Genomic DNA, 12,134 nt, shown 5'->3' with positions numbered 1-12,134 from the left:
CACACAATGCATAGCATCACTCCAAACTCCAAACCAAGAAGACGTTCAATGAAGGCAATGAAATTCATGAGAGGAGATCGCAGATAGGAAAAAAAAAAGAGGTGAGAGGAATCTACTCAAACACCAAGAGATAAGAGAGAGGCAGGAAGATGAAAGACGGCGAAGTCAGGTAAAAAATCCCCACTGGATCAGAAATTTTCTTCCTACTGCATGTTTTTGAGGTACATTCAGAGTCATTTGGGGCCTGCCTCACCGTGACTTTTTATTACTGCTACCACTCTGTGCAGATACATTCTGCTGGCTGTGAATGAACATGTGTTTTTTTCCTCCCCTATTTGTTGAAGTACACTTGATACAGAAAGAATTATCTCTCAGCTGTTAGCAAAAGACAATGTGCAGATTAGTTTGCCACAAATATAAAGCAGTATGTATTTGTTTCTTCCTCTTCAGAATTTGTTAACCAGATGGCATTCCTACTCTAGACAAATCAATCCTCACATTTACTGGTTTAATCCCCAGTTTTCATGTTTCACTCTGTCCTTTATGTGGATCCTACTTTAATTTTGTTACACGAGGACAGCACAAAGTAGTGCATAGTATAACTATAATGTATAGTTTTCTGGAAAATGTGACCTGTATTTGTATTTGGCCCACTTTATGCTGATATTGATGAATAAACTCCAGTGCAACATTACAGTATCTTTGGAAGTCAACCAAGTCAGTAAAAAGACTCAACCTCTGTAAAATAGTAATCTACAGGTAAAATGCTGCATCTCAAAGAACCCTGAACATAACGATCAACACACCTTTATTATGATAAAATGTGGCAACATCCTGGCATTGTTTTTCTTTCATCAGCAAGATTGGTCACCATTCATAAAGAGGAAGCAACTAAAGAAAGACAAATCGCAGAAGAAAATGTGTCAGTTTCCAAAAAGTTGGTGATTTGGGCAACGGTTCACCTTCCAGCCGAACAACAACCGTAAAGTTAGAGCCAAAGAACCAAGTGCATGGTTTAGATCAAATCATGTTCAAGAATGGCACATGTAATGTTTAATTAAAGACATAGAAAATCTTAAAAAGCAATGCCATTTTACAAAGAATAATGTCAGAATGGTTCTACATGTGCAATGTTCGTACAGACATACACAAAAAGATTTGTAGCTGGGACTGTGATGAAATACTTTGACCATAGCAGTCAACAGTCTTTACTTCAAAATAATGCACTATTTTTGACTTGATGTATAAAGTACAGTTACAAACCACTGGAGATTGTGGTTGTAACAAGACAAAATGCAAAAATATGTAAAGTGTTTTATTAGTATTTTGCAAAGTATTAACTATAGTTAACTATCAAATACATTTGCCAGTTAACTATAGACAAGAGAATGCTGTTTTAGGCTTATGGTCCCATTTCAAATGACTAAATTTATTGTGAGAGTAATAACCCTCATGTGCAAGGCTATGCACACTTTTGAAACTTGCTTTGAAAAGTGATTCCTAAAAACTAGTAAAAAATATCAATCCAAGATTTCTTTCAACTACCAGTTACTAAAAATGCAAAATACACAAGGTCACTTGAAGGAAGGAGCAGGCCATGTGGTGAATCTGCTGAATTTTAAAGGGACCTTTAGCAGTAGGCCAGACCAAATGCACTTCAAAGCCCAAAAGAACAAGAAAGAGGAGAAAACAGGTGGATGCGTGAGGACACTATCCAGTTTTATATACATCACTCTGTATATGTTAGATTTTCCTCAGTCCCTGCCTCTTTTGATGCTCGGGGCATGGCTCATCCAATCAGTGAAATTACCATAAACTAGCTATTTTGTGAAGGATAATAAAAAGGTTTAGTTCAGAGGAAGAGAAATGGTGCCCCATGGCCTGAGGCACTCTTTCCTCTTTAAAAGATATAATATTGTGAGTGTGAAACCAAATTATGTTTTTGTTTTCTTCAAAGTGCTGCTCACTCCAGCTGAAATTTGAGTGCTCTGAAGTAGAATGTGGGTAAAAACCTCAGTCTGTAGACACTTTAATCTCCCCTATAAAAAATAAAAAACACATATATGCACTCTATATTAAGTAGTATATTTTTATAGTATGTTAGTTTTGAAACAAAAGAAAATGTATTCATATTCGTAATACAAAAGCTCAGATTTAAATCCTTTTTCAAACAAGATTTTACAGTGATGAGGTGGAAACAAAGCAATAAAAGTCCAACATCCAGTCTCTGCCATCACTTGGGTATGATTCGGGAAAAGAATGTCATTTTCATCAGATAAGGAAAATCTCACTTCTGTTCAGCAGCTTTTTGTTCAGCCATGATGACAACAATAATCCTGAGCTCATTGTAAGGACCACTGATCTGGAAAGACAAAGCAAAAAGACATTTATAATACCACTTTCATTCCATCATATCATGGCACCTAGCTGTGAATTTTATTCTGCAGAAAGATAGAAAGTGGTTATAAGACTTTCTCTGTGACACACGGGATCATGTGAAGTTGCAAATTCACATGTGTATGCACTCCCCAGCACTGGGAAGACAGCTATTTTTACACCTGTTGTCAAATCTTCTGGCCTTCTCATCTCCAACCTCATCAGACCTGCAGCTCATGCCTCGTCTTCGCAGTCTCTGTGAGAGGAAGCGGTGAGACTCTCTTCAATACACACTTGTCAGTCATCCTGAGCGACAGGGGAGATAAACATTCCACTGACCATTTTGATGTGTGCAGGTCGTCTGTGGGTCATGCTAACTTTGAGTTCGTGCTCTCTCCTTTTGCTTACAACTTGTAATTCACCCTGTTTAAGGTGAAAAAATAAAGAGCAAGAAAAACGGGAAGCTGTCAATCTGTATGACACAGGCCAGGAGGCATATATTATTAAATCGCTCCGCTTGACTTTGTGAAACATGGCAGCAGTCTTTGGGAATACTGAGCTACCAATCTAAGGATTAGAAACCTCTGCACTGGGAGACATGGCAATAAAAATCCAATATAACAGCAGTGTTTTGTTAATTTGCACAGATGCAGTTGGTGCTGGTGCCCCGAATAACCTCAGGTCATACAGAAACGGTTGTAAATGAACCAGCTCCCAAACTAAAGCAGGAAACAGGAAAGTGAACTTAGCAAAAAAAAAAAAAAAAAAAAAAAAAGGTCCCTCATCATTAGTGCACAACCCAAGTATTTCCACATTTCACCCAACAAGACCACAACTGCAAAAATGACCAAAAATTTGGACGACTAGCATCCTCATATTTTTTTTCACAAGATCTTAGATTTTATCTTTTATAATGGTATTGCTCAATAGTTCCTATGGCTTTCTGAAGTTCTTTCAGTGTTATTCTTGAGACTTTGTCTGGGCTTTCATTGTTTTTTTTGTCCAGGCATAGCATCTATGAATATATGGAGAATTATGTGCTTTCAGGTAAAGGAGTATCAAACGTACAGTCTAAAACCTGCTGGGTAAAATAGCAGTCCAATTCAAGTTATTTTGATAACTATGTCAGATATGGTGTGATCAAGGTCTGAGTTGATTAATAAAATAGGGTTGGGTTATCTGGTTTTTTTTGTTATTTTTTTTTTTTAAACCTCCCAAAAATGGGGTAATATGATCAATGTATAAATATCATAGAATGTTAGGTTGTTGGAGAGTCTAGATAGGAGGAGGTGGGATTCATGATGGGGATGAGTTTAATAATGAAAACCAAAGGGCACAGACAGGACAGATTGCATCAGATACATATTCTTGATGGAAAACAACAAAAGCATGAGACAAAGAAGCAACTTAGAGGCTTAAATGCTGGGAAACCTGAATAATTGCATTAAAAAATAGCTGAGAAAGAAGCAGGGAGGTAAAAATATGACCAAGTGAGTTTTAAGTGAGGGGGATGGATGAAGTTACACAGAGAAATACACAACTAAACAGTCATTCTGCAGACCAAAATGACTCAAAAGGCTAATCTAAAAAGATGACAAAGAGCCCCAGAAACAGGAAAGTCAAGCAGAGCAGAAAGTAAATTAAAGTACAGTGCACAGAATGAACCAAACTATATTAAAAAGAAACAGTAAGTACAAACTCCAACACACAGCTTACTAGAACATGTTGTAAGGACATGTATTAGTCGGGTTAGGAAACTCCATAAATCTGGGTGTAATGTCACAAAGGGAAGAATAGGCCACTGTCAACAGGAAGACAGAAGTTATGTTTACCGTTTGCCATCTCATCATATTGGTGAGAAAAAAAAAAGTAGAAGTTGTTCCGGTCAAATGAAAATTGGACTTTTTGACCTACATTCAAAATGTAATGTTTTGTAGAAAACTACCACTGCACATTGCCTTAAGAGTAGCACCCCACCATGAAAAATGGTGGTGGCAGCTTAATGCTATTGGGATGTCGTTTTCTTTATTACTATTTAGCAGGGACAGGAAAACTGATGACAGTTTATGTGAAGGCTGATGCAGTTGAATACAGGGAAATTATCTTTAAAATCGTAACGGCGGCACAAACAAGATAGTGGGGCAAAGGTTCCCTTTCCAGCACAACAACCCTAAACATCCAGACAGATCTACTGCCAAATAATCTAATCCCAACCATATTCATGTCAGCATCCTGATTCAAACCAAATAAGAATTTGTTTGTGGAATCAAAAATGTATGCTCACAGGAAGTTTCCTTCCGATTTGACTGACCTTGAGCTCTTCTGCAAAAGCTGGTAATGACAGAATTTCACGAGTTATTCTACAAAGCATTGATTCAGTGCATCTACATAAAATTGGATGCCAAAATTTTCTTTGTGAAATAATTTTCTTCCATTTCATGATACCTTGTGACACTATCATAGGAAATCTCAGAATTCACTGCATGTTGTGGTTGTAAATTAACAAAATTAAAATACTCAAAGGGTTGAACTATTAGACATTTTTAACACGTATTTTGCAAATGACTCAATCTATTGTCATAACACATTTGCATTAAAAGCTTTACAAGACAGTTTTTCTTTAACTTGTGAACTTTCAGAATCTTTAAAGAAATTTAATAAATAAAGTGTCTCACGGTGGCTAGGCTGTGTTATGACTTGGGCAAAAAAATGATACATCAAAGATGTAGTTCAATTCGGATGGTCTTTATTGTGCTTATTTTCAGGTGAAAAAAGTTGTGTATTCACAATGGACGTCCAGGCAGGTTTAAAAAAATAAAACACACAAAAAGAGAAAAACAATACCTTCGTAGCAGCTCAGAAGTCCATCGCCATCATGATCTGTTGAGAGTCTAAACTCAGACTGCCTCCTTGCGGTGCAGAGCCCTCTTTTATAGTCACAGGCTCCGCCCACAAGAAGAGAAAACAAAAACAAAACACACACAAAGAAAAAAATGAAACAATTACTTCTAACTTAAGCATTCTAATCAAAAAAAAAATATATATATATATAAAAAACAATCATAACACTGAAAAAAAATGCTATATTCAATTTGAAAGAAAACACTAAATTAATACAACGCCCTGATGACGTCGTTACATCATCACGTGACTCCCTCCCGACGCGCTTTAGTCCGGAAATGGCTGAGTTTGAATATATGAATCGGGGAAAAATGTTTGACACTGAAAGTTACAAGCTAGGATGGATATGACAACTGCAGCAGGAACACCGCCTGTGCACGCCAGTTTGTGCTGAAATCAAAAAGTAAATTTTGTTGATTGTGTTTATGTCTGGGTGCTTGCAGTTCGCGGACATTACTGTAGGACTACGTCCCGGCTCGTGATGGCTCCTCTTTCTCACTCACCAATTAATTTATCAGCTTTTATATTTTTTTCCATTTATGTTTATCTGGTGTTGCTGTCAGGTCTAAAAGGTGGCTCACTGCCTTAAATATGAATGTAGTGATCAAAGAGTAACTTTGACTTTCAACACAGCACCCTGTGTGAAGTATTTTAATATTGATGTGTTGGTAATTGTTTAGACAATGACTTCAATGTCGTTCTTAGAAAGTACATTAATGACTTGAGACTATAAGTGCAGTTTATTTGAAGTATAAATTTTTTTGGGGGAAAAGAGCTTTTTATTTACTTTCACTCTGGAACTTTTCTGTGAATAAGGCTTCTCAACTTTTTCTTGATGTTAGCATTTACCCACTATTTTTATTGACAAATTTGTTATGTGTAGACAGCGTCTAAAGCCTCTGGAATGCAGGTTGCAGTTATGTGCATATAAGCACAACAGTGGTCCTCCAAGGCAGAGCGTGATGTGCATTTGCTTTCAGCCAAGCATAAAAAGAGAAGAAAAGTCATTTTGTACACATCCACAAAACCTCAGTGGGTTTGCCTCGAACAACAACTGCGATCAAAACCTTGACACTGCATTGCTCTCTTTGCTTCACTTTCTATTGATTCAACTTTCTACAAGTCTGTCAGGAAGCAAATTTCAGGTGTTTTCTTCCTGTGGGTTAGCTCGGTATAGCTGAGGACTTTCTGCTGTTCAGCTACAGATAAAGCCAAATCTTTCTATACAGTGTAAAATACACAATGGCATTTCTTATTTCTTATCCTATCCCTGTCCTGTCTGCCATTTCTTATTCCCACTCAATTTCCTGTTTTAAGCCATTTAGAGCAGTGGTCCCCAACCATTTTTTAATCACCGCGGACCGGTCAAGGCTTGGCCATTTCACTGCGGCCCCAAAGAGGTGGGGGACAGGGGCGGGGGTTGAACCCTCAGACAAGGCATGTGTCCACTAAAGCCTAGTTCACATAGCACAATTTTACATTTTTTGCCCCGATTTTCCCCTTACAACAATCATTGCCTCATTAGCGAGCCGGTCACCGTATATTATACAGAACGGGCTTGGAATGTGGGAATAATCTACCGGGATAAATCCATTCTCCTGTCTCTTCTCTGGAGCCTTTCCTCCTTCCCTAAGAAACTTTCCAAAGACATCTGATCTGTTTCTCACTCATTTTGTTCCTTGCTGGCTCAATGTTGGCAGGCAAGACCTAATGGAGAGAATCTGGTAAAAGGATTTTCAAAATAAAAAATCCTTCAGACTCGGATAATACATAAAACTGAAGTATTTAATTATTTTTTGTGCGGCCTGTTACCAACTGGTCCACGGACCGGTACTGGTCCGCAGCAGGGGCTGGGGGCGACTGATTTAGAGGATTAACAACATCGTTTCTCTTCAGGAATTGCCAGAAATTTTTAAGCCTAAGCACACATTTTTGAAGCCTTTTCAATAACAATATTTCACAAGAAATAAGTTAATATGTCAAGGAAAGGTAACCATTTCCTCCTTACAATGTATTGATGTCTAGCATCATCCCCATGATGCTAGACATCATGGGGATGTCTAGGTCTGTTTTCTAGAGATGCATGAGTTTTAGTCTGAAATGTGTATTTCAACCTCAGAACAAAAGGAAAAGGTCTTGTGAAGTTGCTGGCGGAAGCTAATAAAAGATTCATTATTCAGAGTAAAACGAACCCTGCACCAACATGGACTGAAAGGCTATTGAGACACGAAGAAGACATTACTCCAAAAGGAACATAAAAACCTATATTACAGTTTGCCAAAGTACAAATGGACAAAAATTGAGAAATGCCATGTTGTCTGATTAAAAAACAAGTGACAATGAAAAGGCAAATCAGAACCACAGTCCAGACTGATTTGAAGTTCTGTCAGGAGGGAAGGAACAAAATCCCTGTGAAGTTACCGAGGGAAGCTTGTGGAAGAATACTAAAACATATTTGAGTCATAGCTTAAAAGGCATTTCTACCAAATACTAAAGAAATATGTTAAAACTGCTGAATTTGAAGAAAGAAAAAGAACGTTTGTCATTATTCCAGCATTTGGCAAAACAAATCATTTCTAAAAGACAAAAGTTTACTCTTATTTGATGTCTGACAGCAAGAAAAACAAGTTTTGTGTATTTTTATTTTGCATGTAAATCAACCTTTGGATGCGAGTGGTCTTGGCGTTCTATAAAGTCTTTGTGAAATTAGCCTCACATCTTATGAAGAATTGCAATTCTTTTATCTTTAAGTGCCATTTGCAAGTGTACAATATGTGTGGCAGGATGAATTCTGTGCCACTCTTGGCTGAAAGATTTTGAGAATTTGCTCGCGCTTAGTAGCTCAACTGAAAAATCTTTTCATTAGAGACAGTGCACTTGAATTTCCCAGTTATCTGTTTCTACAGGAAAACAAAGGACTGAGTTGCATTAAGGCCCCGCAGCTGTTGCCAAGACTTCAGAACAAGTACAATTAATGCTGTGCAGTTAACTATGTTTCACCTGTGAGTTATTTCGAGGCTTGTGGTCATGCTTTTGTTTCCGACTCTCAGCTATGCAAGCTGTTCTGGGGTTGCAGCTTCCAAAATAGATAAAACATTCAGTTAGCTGGGATAGAAACAAGGTAATTAGTATAACAGCTGCCTTATCACAATTCTACTTACGCCGTGCCTCTGATGTTTCACTTTGTCGGGCGGTGAAAAGTAAAAGGCAGTTCTGCGCCAGAGCGAGACAGACTGTGCAGAAAGTGTAGCTGCAGTCTCCTGAACACAAGCAAGAGCACAGGTCCACGCACATCTGGCAGCAGACGTCACAACAGCGGTCAGAGCAATATCTCCAATCCTCACAAACATAGGGGCAGACACCAGTCAGTCTGCATTCCTCTTTGCTTTGTAGGCAGCAGTTGTAAGGCTTGCAAGACTGTAACCCCATGGGAGATCCTGCCTCAGTTTAAAAAAAAAAAAAATGCACACACGCATGAAAAAGGCACCGGGAGATGAGATATTGGAAGAAATCACTGTCTGGAAAAATGGCCTCCTTTTTAAGTCCCAAATCGGAATGGAAGATGTACAAAAAAGGAATTTGTGAAGAAAAGAGATGCTGATAATTGGCTGTCAGTCTGTCATGAACGTTGGGTGAGCTTTTCTATTTCAAGCTGCGTCCAAAGTTCTTGCCATCTGCAGTGTTTGTTCTCCGAACAGCCTGACCAACTTTCAAATGCACTCGCTGTTATCAGACTTCGCCCCCCCCCCCAACCCCCGAGGCCTAGCTTCAGCCATCATCTCTGACGTTCGTGAGATGAGGGGCGAACAGAGAAGAAATCTCCCCTTTGAATCAGCATGACATCCTTAAATGCAACTATAAACAGATGAGTTCTCTGTTCTTGCAAAGTCAAAACGTTTGCGACCGGAACAGAAGCGTTTTTCTGTTATGAATGTGAAATTGCTCAGAGATTTTCTCTCTCAGGCTTTCTTGTCATGGGACCTACAAGATGGGGACAGTGGTAAAGCAAGGATAATGAACCATGCAAAACAAATGAGGAAACAATTATTTGATTACAACTACAGCAATAAGTCCAAGGAAAATGAAAGAAGATGGCAACAGTTTCACAAATGGCTGCTGTAATAAAAAGGACAACACAGTTATTGGGGTGATAAAGCCTTTTTATCAAGTAAGATTTAAAAGAAGCAATAGGTTTTGTTTTGTTTTTTTTAAAAAAGAGCTTACCTATTTTCCTCTCCTAAGACTGATGCCAAATCAAAGCTTTGTAAACACTCAAGAGAGACACTTCAATGTCACTCTGATACCAGCTCTGACTACATCAATCAAGAGCCAATCACAGTGATGTCAGTACACACATCCACTCGGTTTGTGCAATCATGTGAAGGAAACTGCCATTAAAAGCAGCTGAAAGTGTATAAACAGCATTTGTCAGTGAGGAAAAAATGGGGGAAAGTTTTGGACTGAAACTAGATTATTGAAGGAACAAAGATAAGGTAAGTAGAGAGAGTCATTTCAAGATGACAACAGCCTATTATGTGAGTGGCACCAGAGGTAACTTATTGCTACATGGTGGGAATATAAATGCAGCTTCATAAAAACAGATTCTGCTTTGTGCTTTTGGAAAACTGCAGTAACAAAATAGTATCTGCACAGCTTTTGCAGAGTTCCCATTTGGGACTGGAGCTCTGATAGTTGTGGATGGACCCTCCCTTCTGCACATTGTACCTTGCAGACTACTGTGTTCACAGTAGTCATTTTCAAATGAGTGAGTACTGCTAGTCAGAAAGCAGGAGGAGTCCTTCACCACAGCTTTTTACCTTGGGGGGGAAAAAAAAAAAATCCAAGATCACAGAGACCTGCTTCAGACCGACTGAAAGTAATTTTGCAGAAGTCAATTCTGCTCTAGCTGAGGTTCTCTCTCCACATCTTCTCTATAAATTCATCTTCAGTCGACTTTGAAAGAAGTACTGATAGCTCTCAGATTCAGGCCACCAAACCTCCCAAACATGGTGTAAAAAACAGCTAAATATTCTTTGCACGGAAACACATGAATACAAACAGTTCATCTTAGTCTGAGGCCTGATTAGAAGCGAAGTAGCTTTACAGTTTGTAAACATCACATACAGTTTTTGCTAAAACAGGACTGGTGCAAGCAAAAAATAAGCAAAGAGAGATGATTTCCATAATATTGTCAGGCGCTTTTAACAATCAGAGTAGGTCTGTTGCAAAAGCAAACACTTCTATTTTGCCACGGGTGATTGCCCCTTGTTATTACACTGAAGTTGTTAGAGTTAGCTGCTGCCTATAATGGGGTCTTGGCTCAGTATGGCTTTGATTACAATGACATTCTTTTTCTTTTATTTAGCTTTTTTTCAATCATTGTGAAAACCCAAATTCCAATGCAAATAGGGAAAAGCTAAAAAAAAAAAAATCTAAATATTCTCCAAAATGTGATACTGGATGTTACACTTTGTGATGTTCTGTTGCAATCGATTAGAGGGATTTCAGTATATTTCTTCCACATTTTATAAGGGTTGACTGAACTTTGCAATAAACTATGTGCCAAAATGTTTCAGTGTTCAGTTGTAGGTTTGTTTCAAGTATGATACTTAAGATACAAAATCCACTTTTGCTAAAGTGTACTGCTATATTTAGTCATGCATCTCTGTAAGCGTTATTTGGTACTAAATATGATGTATTTAGTACAAAGAGGTACTAAATACTAAAGATATGGTTTTGTGTGAGTATTTCTGAGATATTAATGAAAATTATATGCTGCCGATATTTTCCTCAATTGTAAAACATAAGAGATTATTTAGGTCTATTGTTGCATTCATCTAGCTAGCTTTAGAAATGCTTCCTCTGATGATGGTTCAACAGAAGTAAGGGAGATGAATGTCTACTGAAAAATGGGTTAGTCAGGTCCAAGGAGGACACCAGATGGTGAAAAATAAGCTACTACTGTTGAGTCATTCACAGATTGAAACCAAGCTGAAACAAGACTGACTGGGTGAGTAAGTCTACATCCCAGCAGAGTGATGGAGTTTGAGGCTAACCTTTAAAGCCAATGTGGCTGTGGATGAGTTGCAGCTGGAGTTTGACATGAACACACCCGTGTAAAGCTCTGTACCTAAGAGGAGGAAGAGGAAGAGATGTCTGGAGACAGGAACTGTGACAGCAGTGCTGGTTTGTGTATGATGATAGTGACTCGAGGTGTGAACAAACTGATGAAGCGATTACTGACCGTTGTTAGGATGTACTGTCAAAACTATGGTGATTCCAATGCATAACAAACATTCAAACTTGTATTTTAGCAGCAAAGCAGTTTGTAATTTATTAAAGTACTTTTATTTATGAAAAAAACCCCGAATAATTATGTTGAAATTAGTCACTTGTAGTCATTTAATTTTACCAGTTCTTCAACTGTCTTGTGAAACTAATTACAAAAAAACCCCCAGACGCTATGATTAAAAATGCTCCCTAGGAAACAGATTGCTCTTATATTTTTTCTTACATATTATATCCTCTTTGGGGCCACACTCATCACAGTTAATCAAGGACAAAGAACAGACTACATCTGTTCACATGGCAGCTCTCCTGACATTTTATTATTTTCTTTCCTCCTCCTCACTGTCATTTCATCTCTTTCACTGCTCTTCCCTCGTTTCTGCAGAGAGACACACATTCCCTCTTGTTCCCAGTAACACAAATGTCAGCAGGCTGAACGTGACAGGTGAACGACAGTGAAGTAGATTTGACCTTGACGGCAATAAAAGGCCGGAGTGAGCTATTGTTGGCCCTGGGGCATCCATTAATGAATGACATGAAACAGTTGTGAGATTCAGCGGGGGGAGGTG

The 12,134-nt window shown here is 38.3% G+C and overlaps 1 long non-coding RNA gene across 2 annotated transcripts; it reads right to left on the bottom strand.

The window, feature by feature from the left end:
• Window positions 1–1,038: 1,038 nt before the first annotated feature.
• On the bottom strand, window positions 1,039–8,959 carry LOC111611585. 2 transcript variants are annotated; one of them, XR_002754102.1, is made up of 6 exons: window positions 8,439–8,959; window positions 8,278–8,353; window positions 5,221–5,319; window positions 2,716–2,799; window positions 2,559–2,632; window positions 1,039–2,362 (listed from the first exon to the last, which is right to left on the bottom strand). It is a non-coding gene; the product is annotated as an uncharacterized LOC111611585 (long non-coding RNA). The 2 variants fall into 2 exon arrangements; XR_002754101.1 differs by having other exon boundaries at window positions 1,039–2,632.
• Window positions 8,960–12,134: the final 3,175 nt, after the last annotated feature.

This window comes from Xiphophorus maculatus, chromosome 16, assembly GCF_002775205.1.
Source record: "Xiphophorus maculatus strain JP 163 A chromosome 16, X_maculatus-5.0-male, whole genome shotgun sequence".
Taxonomy (NCBI): domain Eukaryota; kingdom Metazoa; phylum Chordata; class Actinopteri; order Cyprinodontiformes; family Poeciliidae; genus Xiphophorus; species Xiphophorus maculatus.
This window is presented reverse-complemented; position numbering and strand designations above follow the sequence as displayed.